The following is a 12,804-nucleotide window of genomic DNA, read 5'->3' on the forward strand; positions in this document are numbered from 1 at the left end:
TAATGAACTCAGAAAGTAAATAAGACTTTGAAGTTTCTATTACTCTCTGTAAGCTTGATTACAAAAATAGACTACGAAATCTAGTAAACTCCATAGTCTAAACCAAAGCTCAGTCCCTATTTATAGGGAACATGAGAGTACAAAAAATACCAAGTATGGAACCATTACACTTCGTACAAAAGTGACTTAGTAAATACATTACATATGAAAATAGACTAAACACTATTCGACTCTTTACAAGACTTCGACCCTTACAATCTCCCCTTTGTAAACGAGTCGAACTACTCAATTCGTGAGAATCTGAGCAGCTAAGTGCATCCTCCTTCGTATCTCAGAATACCATGTTAAAAACTTCTTTAACTCCTTCTTATCACCATCATTGTTCTTCGTGCAGTTGTTCATACGAACAATAAAGTTTGTATATTGTGACGTTGTATATCTTTCGATCTCATCAACTTGAAAGAGAAATCTCTTCGCATTCCCTTTAGTGTCCTTCCTAGCAAACACCAAACCAAATGGTTTTAAACAAATTTCGCCATCATCATACTTTTTCAACTCAGCCTGTTTCTTCAAAAGTTCCATTGCAACATATACTTCCTATCCATACTCAAAGCCAACTCTTTGTCAGTCAGGGCAAGACAATCATAATAATTGTCAATGAAGATTTTTATGTTAGCAAGACCTAGTCTGGACACTTCTTTTTCTGTACCCTTGAGTTTTGATGCCTCCATTTCTTTTAAAATTAATGCAACTTGAATAAGATCATTCAAGTTCATTAGAGGGAAGTCTGCAACACTAAAATCGATAGCTTGATTGTTTGCACGAACCACATGATACCTGGAATTTTGTATCATGTTTTCAAACAAGACATCTTTCTTGATAGCAACTACTTTCTTGATCTTGATCAGAGACCACACTTCATCTTGCTCTTTTCCAAGTACAACATGAAAACAAATTTTCATGTGTGTATAATCATCTGGGTTTTCGAATTTGTCACTAACCTTGTATTGAGCAGTGATAGACATCATTTCGTTTATCAGAAAGTCCAACTGACAAAAATCAGTGTTAGCAATCGAATAGCTTTCCTTGTCTTCTTTTCGAAAGCATACATATCATTGAATGCAACTCTCGATTCAATTGATTCATACGAATACAACTTTTTGGGATCAACTTTTTCCATACCAGGTGGATCACTTTCTCTCAACCTCAAAATGTTTTGTATATTCCTTTGAAGTTCGATTTCAGCCCCCACCTCTGCTTTCTTTTCTTCTTTAGTCTTTTCAACTAGCACACCCTTCCCTTTGTCATTCGAATCTTGATTTGGTTTTAAGGAACTTGAACTACCCCCTTCTGTAGCCGAACCAATCACAATTCCTTTTGGTTTTGTAAAAGGTTTTGTGGTAACAATTGTTGTTGAGATAGTATCAGACTTCATCGGAATTGTAACACGAATTTGTGTAGAAAACACCTTTCCAACAACTTTAGAATCTCCAGTTGTTGTCTTCTCTCCTTCTCCCTTCTTATTCACATTTTCTCCTTTTCTCACTTTCGTTTCTCCCCTTGCACCCCTGGGACAACATGTGGGGCATTTTGTGGCAACATTCTAGCAAATTTGGAAATAGGAGCAACCTCCTTCTGAATAACCTGATCAAGTAAATTCAACTTCTGAGTAAGGAACTCAGGAGTTAAAAATGAAGTTGGAGTAGGCTTCGAAACAACTGCTTTTAACTCCTGAAGAAGAGTCTGCAATTTCGCAAGCTGATTGTTGTCTTCAGTTTCTTTTGTTTCTAACTTCGGCATTGTGTCTTAAAAGGTTTTGACAAAATTTATAACTGCCCCAACAATTATACCAACCTTTTATTGAATTGAATTGTACTGAGAATTCATATTCCCAATTCCTGAGATACTTCCTTCTTCAACTCTTCGAGTTTCAAGTTGACATCTTCACGAACCTTTTTGACATCTTGTACGAAGAGAATATGACGTTCCTTCGCAACAGCCTTCAAATCTTTTAAGGCCCCTTCAAAATTCCCTGCCTGAGTCTTGATACGAAGCTCACTATTTTGATCTGAAAGATCTATATTCTCATGAAGTCTTCGTTCAGCTGCCTTTATCGTTAATTCAACTTCAAGACTTGAAACTAAATGCTTTGCCCCTAAGTCAGCTTGAGACTGAAGAGGTGAGTTTAACTTCCTGTTCAAGATTTTGAACTGTTTCCCTGACATTAACATATGATCAGGAATCTCCTCTTCTTCCGAATCAAAATGCAATTTGTCAAATGCTCCTCCAAAACCTCCTCCTTCGGTTTCATCATCGGAATGAGGTTTAGGTGTGTCTGTGGATTGCGATGGAAAAAGAGTAGTAATTGGTTGTTGAAGGATAGTATCAAAGAGAGGAGATGAAGTAGAAGTGGAGATGGTTGGTGGTAATGAAATAAATGGAGTTGAAGTGATAGGTGGTAATGAAGAAGAAAGAATAATGGGTTGTGAAACATCGACACTCATGGTAACATTTCCCCCCGCATAAGATACGTTAGCAGGGATGTTTGAAATAGGAACCGCCTCAGTAAATGACTTGGTTACCAATATTTCGAGTGGAATGGTTGAAGTAGGAGAAATAGTAGAAACATTCGAAATTGAAGAGATGATAGGTTTTGAAGTTACCACAGGAGAAGTCGAAGCAACAGGAGTATCAGGAACAACTTTGTTGTCGGAAGAATCGTCTTTTATGACAAGATTTCGCTTGTACCGTTTTTTTGTAATGTGCTTCACAACATCATGAGCACGCCTCTTTTTTGATAATGGTGAAACAGGAGTAGGTATTTCATAAACTACCACTCCTTTACTGCTAACCAGAGTCTTACGAACCATCGGAGAATCATCAGATGAAGTTCGTTTAGATGATTTCCTATGAATTCGTTTAAGAATTCCTGACTTTGACGGAACAACTTCTTTCGAAGGCTGAGCTTCATCTTCTTCTACTTTCTTCTTATCATCACCCTCAACGATCTTGGGTGAAGATTTCGACTTTGTAGCTTTCACAGGGTCCTCATCAGACTTCGTTTTCTTGGATGGCTTGGAAGAACCAGCTTCGATTTCAAGCAACACCCCAGTTTCGACATTAGGGTTTACCGTCTGCAAATACTTAACAAAAATCTTGTGCGTAGGATGGACCTTCTTTAGCATTGCATCTGGAATTCGTGCAACACTTGTAAAAATGTGCTCATCATCTTTAACATTCTTTGGGAATTGATACTTTGTAAATTCAGCAATGTCTTTACCCTGAGGAACTTGAATTCCCTCTTTCTCATACACATTCTCCAAAATCAAACTCCAATATCTAGCATAATAAATTCCCTTAGCTACACATGTACTTTCCAAGCTTTTTGTAAATTCTTTCCACAACTGAGTGGCATAACCAACACTCAAGTCGTAATACAAACCCATGACCATAGCATATACTTCTTGTCTTCCCTCGTGAAGACCTACTTTTCTTCCTGATAAGCACCGTAGAAAAATCCAAAACAAGAAATTCCATATGCAGGGAAGCCCAGACTTTTTGAAATCACTTATATTTTCGAGTAGTGGTTGGTGACCCATCTCGTTGAACATATGCATAATCTGAGGGTTTGGAGGTTTGAAAAAAGGTGGTGAATTGGGTAACTCCAAGAACTATGAGAACATCTTCTTGGTGAGGCGAATTCGTTTTTCATTCACTAAATTGAAAGTGAGAATATCTATTCCTTTATTGAATGAAGCAGTAGATGCAGCCATAGACAACCAAGTTAGTGGCACGGTGAAGGATTTGAACATGGCGGTGGCTAGAACTGATCTTTTCAATGCAACTATCAACATCTTGAGATCATCTGGATACAACGAGACATTTGATTCAACTTGATAGTTGGTGCTTTGTATCTTCTTCAGAGGTTGGGATGCAATTTCTTAAGTAGTGGAATTCTGAGCAGTAGCCATTTGCAAGTTGATTGAAAGCTTTTTGGGAAAAAATTAGGGCTTTTTGATCTTCTGTGAGTTCTTGAATGCGTGATTTCAAAAGGAAAGAAGATTTTCCTTTTATAAGTAACCCAAAATAATTTGAACCGTTTGTCATTAAGAAGAAGATCATGTCATCCCTTGAAACGCGCACCAGTAGCCGTTATTGTAGCTATGTTAGATAAAGTTCCTTGAAACTAGGGCCAAGTTACCAACCGGTTACTTTGAGACTGTTCGTGAGTACTTGTGGATAAGCTCAAATGTTTCGGATTTGAGGTTGGGCTCATTCGTTTTTGGGATTCGAAACGAAATCATTTGCCAGTCTTGTGAAATCATTAGCCTAAGTTGGTATTACTTAGAGCCTCAAGGATTTCGTGAGTGCAGTGATTCAAAGGAAAAAGGATAAGAAGCAAATTAAAAAAAATTTGGATCTGTGATGTCAAAAATGTTGACACGAAAGCAGTTAAACCCCAGGCAAAGGTTGCTTCGTTAATTATCAAGAGAGATAACTAATAGCTTGTGCATTGTCCCGTGAATTGTAATTGAATACTTTTAGCGAAGTATCAAAGGGCTTCTTTTTCAAGGATTCAATAGGTGGCTTACGAATTCCGTTACATATCATCCTAAACATAAGGTGAATAATTGTAAACGAAATTACTTGTTTGACCAGTGTTTTCAGTGACAAGTGGCTTTGTCAAATTTGTGAAAGTGACTAGAGAAAAGAATTGATACTCACACTGAAATCACATTCATGGAAAAATAGTGAAGCTGGATTTCGTTGGGAAACAAATGTCATGGGTTTCAAACATTTGATCAAAACCACTCATACGAAAGAATGTGTTTTGGAGTATACAAAACTTTGGTACAAAAACAAGTGTTTCGTAAGAATCTGGAACAAAGTTCCCCGTCAATTCCTTATTAAGTTCGGATATTTGGTGTCACTTGCATCACGGTCTCATTATTTAAGATCATTAACACATATTTTTGACATGTTTAAGTCACAATGGGTTTAATCAATGACCTCTTGAACATGTGTCTTTGTGTGTGAAATGTGTTAAGAAATTTTGTGATGAAAAATATTGGTTAAGATTCGAATGTACCTCTGTTATATATGACCAAACACACAACTCTTAACTCATTTGAGAAGAGTAAGGTAGCTCATTGGACTAATGCGAATCTAAGCCTAATTTGGAAGAAACTTTCGTATGAAAAATTTCATTAAAGCTTTCGTAACACACAAAGAGTCAGTTGGGGCTTGAGTCGACATGCAGCAGTATGCTTCTAGGGACAAATTCTTAACTAGTACAAAGATTTAAGAGAATTACCTTCCCATAGAAACACAAGCATGACTATTTGAAGAATTGTTGTGAAAATGTTCTTGAAAAACTAAAAAAATAACAAAATAACCAAAAATCTTTTTGTATTTTCAATTTTTGTAAATTTTTTTTTGATTTTGAATTTTTGGAGAAATAAAACATGCAACAAAAAAGTCTTTTTGATATTTTTGATTTTTCGAAAATTAATGCAAAGAGATAAAAATATTTTTGGTTTTTCTGTTGAACAAAATCTTAAACAAATGAAAAGAAATGATAGTACCAAACACGTGAAGAGTTTTTGTATCAAGATACGAAAATGAAGTGTGTCGAAGCCTCTTAACGCATAGTAACCTCTGAATGGTTCAGTCAGCAAGCCTCTGAATCGATACCTTTTTCACCAACAACATTTCGTTAATTTTGAGTATTTGATACTGGTACCGAATTCGCATCTAACATTCCCAAGCCTGCTAAAATTCTCACAAAAGATTTTTCATCAAGTGGTTTAGTGAAAATATCAGCAAGTTGATTAGTAGTTTTCACAAGATGAACTTCAATGTTTCCATCTTCCACATGATCTTTTATAAAATGATAACGAAGACCAATATGTTTCGTTTTCGAATGTTGTACTGGATTATGACAAATGCGAATAGCACATTGTGAATCACAGTACAAAGGATTATTTTTCATATTAATTATATAATCACGCAATTGGATTTGAATCCAAATGATTTGAGAAGTACAAGCAGCAACAGAAATGTATTTAGCTTCAGCAGTAGAAATAACTACACAAGTTTGTTTCTTTGACTGCCAACTTACCAACTTCCCATCTAGTAATTGACATCCTCCACTTGTACTTTTTCTATCGAGAGTACATCCACCAAGGTCTAAATCTGAAAAAGCTTGAATGAAAAATCCAGATTTTCAAGGATACAACAATCCTAACGAAACTGTTCCTTTGAGATAACGAAAAATATTCTTCACAACACTTAAATGTGGTTCTCTTGGATTTTCTTGATACCTTGCACAATTGCACACAGAAAATATGATATCAGGTCTACTTGCAGTTAAATAAAGTAAAGAACCTATCATGCTTCGAAACAAGTTAAGATCAACATCAGGTGAATCTAACAAAGGTGTTAACTTCGTTCCTATTGCCATTAGTACTCTTAGCTTCATGCTATTAGTCATTCCAAACTTTTCAAGCAAATTCTTCATGTATTTTTCTTGGTTAATGAAAATTTCTTCTTTGCTTTGACGTATATTTAACCCAAGAAAATTGTTGATTTTACCCATCATGCAAATTTCGAATTTACTCTTCATCAAATTCTCAAATTCACTAGACAAAGCATTAGATGATCCCCAACTTTCGTACGAAATAATGTGGGATCAACTGATCTATGTTTAAATTTTTACTATTTTAAGAAATTGGTAAGAGTTGCATACCATGCTGTTGGTGCTTGTTTTAACCCATACACGACCTTATCTAAAATGTAAACATGATGAGGATATTCTTCATTAACGAAACCTGGTGGTTGTTCAACATATACTGTTTCTTCGAGCTCTCCATTCAAGAATGCACATTTGACATCCATTTGATAAACATCAAAGTCTTTTTGTGCTGCATAAGCTAAAAATATTCGAACAGCCTCGAGTCTGGCGACAGGGGCAAAGGTTTCTTCATAGTCGATACCTTCTTGTTGCGAATAACCTTTAACTACAAGCCTAGTTTTGTTTCGAATAATATTGCCCTCTTTGTCGGTTTCATTTTTGAAAATTCATTTTAGCCCGACAACTGAAACATCTTTAGGTTTTGGAACAAGCCTCCAAACCTTGTTTCGTTAGAATTCAACAAGTTCAGATTGCATAGCAACAACCCAATCTGAGTGTTCCATAGCAATCTTAACTGTTTTTGGCTCTATTTTCGAAATAAAAACATTAAACATGCAAAATTCTTGATTCGTATTGAGTACCTCATTTTTCGCACGAGTTTGAGCTCTTGTTAAAACTCCATCTTGTGGATTTCCTATAAATTTCTATTTTGGATGATTCTTCATCTATTTCTCAAGTGGTGGATATGCAGGATCAAATTCTAATGGTGCATCTTCGTACATTTCTTCATTTTCGGTACCTGCCACAAAAATATTATCATTAAATTCATCATTTTGATCAATATTAATTTCATCTGTATCATCATGCTCCCTCTCAACATGATTATCATTTTGATGCTCCCCCTCAATTTCATGATTCATACTAATCTTCTCCCCCTCGAAATGATGTTCCCCCTCAACATTTAGGGGAATGGACGTATGCTCCCCTTCCATACAAACATCTAGCATACTTTCGCCATGTTCCGTAGTATCCGAAGTGAGTGTTGAATCATGAGTATGTTTTGATGATTCAGGTGTTTGATTAGCATCAACATGAACTTCAGCATCCATTGCCCTATCTGGAACACCAAAAATGAGATCATAATCAAAATCAATTGAATTATCATTTTCAGTTTGATTGTTTGATTCAGCATGAATTGGGTTTTGTTCAAACTTTCTTTCTACTTGTTTAACATAGTAATCATCAAAGGTAAGATTAAAAGTTTCTTCAACTTTGCGAGTTCATTTGTTCAACACTCGATATGCAACTGAAGTATGCAAATATCCCAAAAATATGCCATCATCAACTTTAGCTGCAAACTTTGAAAGATTGTCTTTAAGATTCATGATGAAACATCTGCAACCAAAAACAAGGAAAAATTCGACATTAGGTTTCCGATTATTTATTATTTCATAAGGAGTGATATTAAATCGTTTATGAATAAAAGAACGATTCCGAGTAAAACATGTTGTTGAAACGGCTTCAGCCCAAAGATACTGAAGAAGATTCGCATATGTCAACATTGTTCTTGCTGCCTCACATAACGATCTGTTTCGTCTTTCAACAACATCATTTTTTTGTGGTGTATATGGTGATGAGAAATTATGCGAAATTCCTTTTTCAGTTAAGAACGAATCCAACATCTTGTTCTTAAACTCAGACCCATTATCACTCTTTATTCTACGAACATTCGATTTCAGACTCATCTCTATCTTGTTGATAAAATCAATCATTGTTTGAGCTACTTCAGATTTTAACCTGAGAAAAAAATACCCATGTGAAACGCGAAAAATCATCAACTATAACCAAAATGTATCGTTTCTTGTTAATTGTTTCAACAGTCGAAGGTCCACAAAGGTCAATATGAAGCAGTTCCAATGGTTCAACAATTTTTGAGTCTATCACGATAGGATGTCCTTTGCGATGTTGTTTTCCTTGTTCGCAAGCTGCACATAGAGTATTCTTATCAAATTTTAACACATGAAGACCACGAACTAAATCTTTTGTAACTAGCTTATTTAGATTTCGAAAGTTTAAATGTGATAAACGTCTATGCCATAACCAACTAACATCACTTGAAGCTTTCAAAAGTAAACAAACAGATGGTTTGCCCACTATTGGTTTAATATCCTGTGTGAACATATCGCCATATCGTTTTGATTTTAGCAATACTTCGTTCGTCTCGAATTTTGAGATTATACTCCCTTCTTCATTAAACACCACTTGATTTCCAGTGCCCACAACTAATTGTGAAACACTAATCAGGTTATGTTGAAGACCTTCCACATATGCAGCTTGATTTACTATGAATTGCCCATTTGTTACTTTGCCATATCCTTTCACTTGATATTTTTGATTATTACCAAACTTCACTACTCCAACATTTTCAATGCTTCAAAAATCTCTTAAGTTCTCCTTCCTTCCTGTCATGTGACGTGAGCAACCACTATCAATATACCACTTCGTATCATATTGCTCGTCATAAAGTACCTGCATTTAATTAAAAAAATTTAGGTACCCAAGGCTTTTTTGGGTCATTGGTTATTAGTTTGAAACAAGAGTGAATTTTAGAACTAAAAGCCCAAGTTCGAATTTTTGCAGTTATACTATCAATTAAATCAACATCATTATCTAAAGATATTGAAATAAAACTTTTCGATAGTTATGGATTGTCATTAGATCGCACCTCAGGCTTCTCAATTCTTGTTAATTTGTTGATTGGTTTCCATCTTTGTACCGGAATATCTGAATCTTGAGAAGATAAACTTCTAATGGTTGACTCATTCAAATACTTTTCATAGGCAGTTTTGATCCGATCTTGAGAAAACCTCCCAGACTGATACCTTTTGCCTTGTCCTTCAAGCCAATTATTAATAGAACGAATTTCTGATTTTTCATTTGAACACGAAACTTTTGTTGGTTTTGTAATTAAAGGATTTGGAAAATTTGGCTTTTGTGGAGTAAATGTAACTTTTGATTTGAAAGTTTTGTTTGGAACTTTTTGACTATTCATTGATTTTTGAACATTGTTAAGTTTTTGATCATTCACAACCTGGTGCGATTTCTCATACTTTTGAATGTTATCAAATTTTCGAATATGTTCAACCTTTTGGTTTATTGGAAATTTGTCTATTACACGCATTGGATGATGAAAAGACGTGTATTTTTTCTATGCCAATAGGTTTTTGAGAACTCTTAGTTTTTGAAAAATTTGTGAATTTAGACTTTGAAACACTGACTGTCTCATACGAAACTTTGGATTTAGTCAGAGTGGGTTTTTCGTTAGACACCACTTGCCAAAAAATTACTTTTCGTGCCTTTCTTTTTGAAACTCTGTGTTCTTTTGAAAAGTTGTTAACAAGCACTTTGAATTCGTTTGAATTGAGTTTCATAATTGGAGTTGAATAAACAACTTCTTTTGTAACAACATCTTTTTCTTTTTCTGATTTAACAACCCATTTTTGTTTTGAGTTTTGTTTTTGAAAAACATATGAATTCTTAGTGAGATTGTTTTCAACTGTGTTTTGATTTGAAAAGAATCCTTCATCAGTTGAACGCTTATTGTCTTCTTTAACCAATTTTTTAAATTCGGGCTTGACGTTCTCAACATTACCATTTGTAACAAATACTTGATTTGGAAAAACTACATCATCTGTGCATGTAAAATTTGGATACACGACATTATGAGTTTCCAAATAATGAGCACCTTTTTCATTCATCACCTTGTCAAAATTTCCAGTTTCTCCATAAACTTGTTCAACAACCACACTTGGAATTGAAGTTTCGGTTGAAACTTTCTTTTTTGTTTTAGGAACATTCGAAGCTTTGATTTCATCCTCCTCATGATCACTACTATCTGTCTGACTATCTCGAACTTCCACATCATCAAAGTCAAAAAAATTCGAAGTAGAGGGTTTTCCAATGTCATCCTCAACCATCGAATCATTAACAATTTCTTCACCTTTGGCCTTAGATGTGATGTTAATGATAGACAACTGAGAACAATCAATACTTTCTTCTTCTTAAATTTCACTGATTTCGCTGAGATTATCCAAATTCTCATCGACATCAGCAAAATTGAGTTGTGAATCAAGTTTCGAATGTTCAGTTCTTTTCAAAATTTTCACTTGTTCATCTTTTGTTAAAGTTTCATTAACAATATTAACCAATTCATCATCATTTAAAAACTTATCTATGTTAACAACGCCATATGCAAACCTATCGTCTGTCACTTTGTTAAAATCAACTATTGTGTTTTCACAATCATATGACATTACATCAACTTTTTCTCTTTCGAATGCAAGATATGGAAATAGTTTACGATGTTGTTCTTTGCTAATTTTAGAAGGATGACGTAATGCTGTTAACTTTGCATACAACCGTTTTGCAGAATTACAATAGATGTTACGTTGAGCCAACAACATTCTTACATCTTTATTTCGATTCTCTCTATCACGATTGACATTTCCTAATTGCAACTCTAGATACTCTACCCTACATCGTTTCGTGTCTATCAACTTTTGAGTCTCTAGCAATTTATTATTAAGTTTCTTTGCCTCATTACTAGTAGACACAACAATAGCATCAAAGTAAGCAACAATATCATCAAAAGCAATTATTTCAGAATCATATGCATGTAAGGGAATATTGAAAGATTTGAGTATAGAGCATACCTTTGTTGTCATTGGAGATTTGTCACTTGACTTTGAAACGAAGCAATGTCTAGATATCTCTTCATCTTCTCCATCCTCGAATTCTGCAAACATGGCACCATGAGTAGGATGTCTCATCTCCTCATCATCAGACCCGAATGACCAAATCTGATAAGTACCACTTTCTTCATCTTCATTCTCTCCTCTTGCCACAAGAGACAATCCCTTGGCCTTCTCACGAACTTCCTCCAGTTTTTTAGCATAATATGCTTCGTACTTCACTCTATTCTTCTTCCCCTCTTTCTTTCGAAGCATACAATCAATTGCAAAGTGATTCACACCATCACAGTAATGACAATCTACACCACAATCTCCTTTCAATTTCTTTTCAGCCTTAAACTCTTTCACCTTGTCAACATTCTTCTCAGGCTTTTCAAATTTCTTTTTCTCTTCTACACCAAACTTCATAAGATTTCCTTTCATCTCACTCTGCTTTCCCTTAGAATTAAAAGCTTTTTGAAAAACATCTTAACTCTATTATTCGAATAAAAAGCTATTTCTTCATCATCCAAATTTAAGAGGAAACCTTCTTCATCTGAGTTCTCTTTTTCAGCAGATTCCATCTCAGACACTTTCGAAACCAGAGCTAGTGGTCCTCCTAAACTATGTTTCGCTTCTTCCATTATCTCAGACACTTCACTTTCGTGTGTCTTCAGCTGATTGTAAACAACATTCAAAGAAGAAATATCAAAGCTCTGTTGATTTTTGATCATCATACTAACACTCCTCCATTCCTTCCTAAGTCCCATAACAAAAGTAAGATTATACTCCATTAGAGACCTTGTGATTCCATAGCGATTACATCTGTAGATCAACTCATTCAAACGATCATAGTAAACTTCAATTGTTTCAATCTCCTTCTGTTTGAATTCTTTCAGCTCAACCAAACACTGCTTAACATAATTGATCTTATTCTTCTTGCTTCCTTGATACTTTTCCTTGAGAGTATTCCAGATATCCTTAGCAGTTTTACAACCATCAATGTTGTTATAAACAACAGGTGGCAAAGCACCTGTCAATTCCCTCATACAACACTTTTCGTGTTTCTCCAGTCTTGTTTGTTGATCTTCAACAGTAGAAGTAGTTCTAGATGAACCAATATTTTGAACATTTGATGGAGGTTGAATTGTTCCTTTGATGCAATTCTACAACTCTTCATCCAAACCATTCAAGTAGTCTTCCATACGATTAGCCCACTGATTGTAGTATTCTGGAATCAACATTGGAATTTTGGTTGATGATCTGAGCATATGAGAATGCGAAGTCATTGTGTTCATGTTGATGTTCATCATTGAGGAACACATGAGAAAAAATTCAGAAATCACAGAAAACTTGATGAATTTGAGATTTGATCAAACGAATTGATCAACAACTTGATGAATTTGAAATTTGATCAAACGAATTGATCAGAAACTTGAT

This window comes from Lactuca serriola, chromosome 9, assembly GCF_051521515.1.
Source record: "Lactuca serriola cultivar US96UC23 chromosome 9, Lser_US96UC23_V15, whole genome shotgun sequence".
In the NCBI taxonomy this organism is placed as follows: Eukaryota; Viridiplantae; Streptophyta; class Magnoliopsida; order Asterales; family Asteraceae; genus Lactuca; species Lactuca serriola.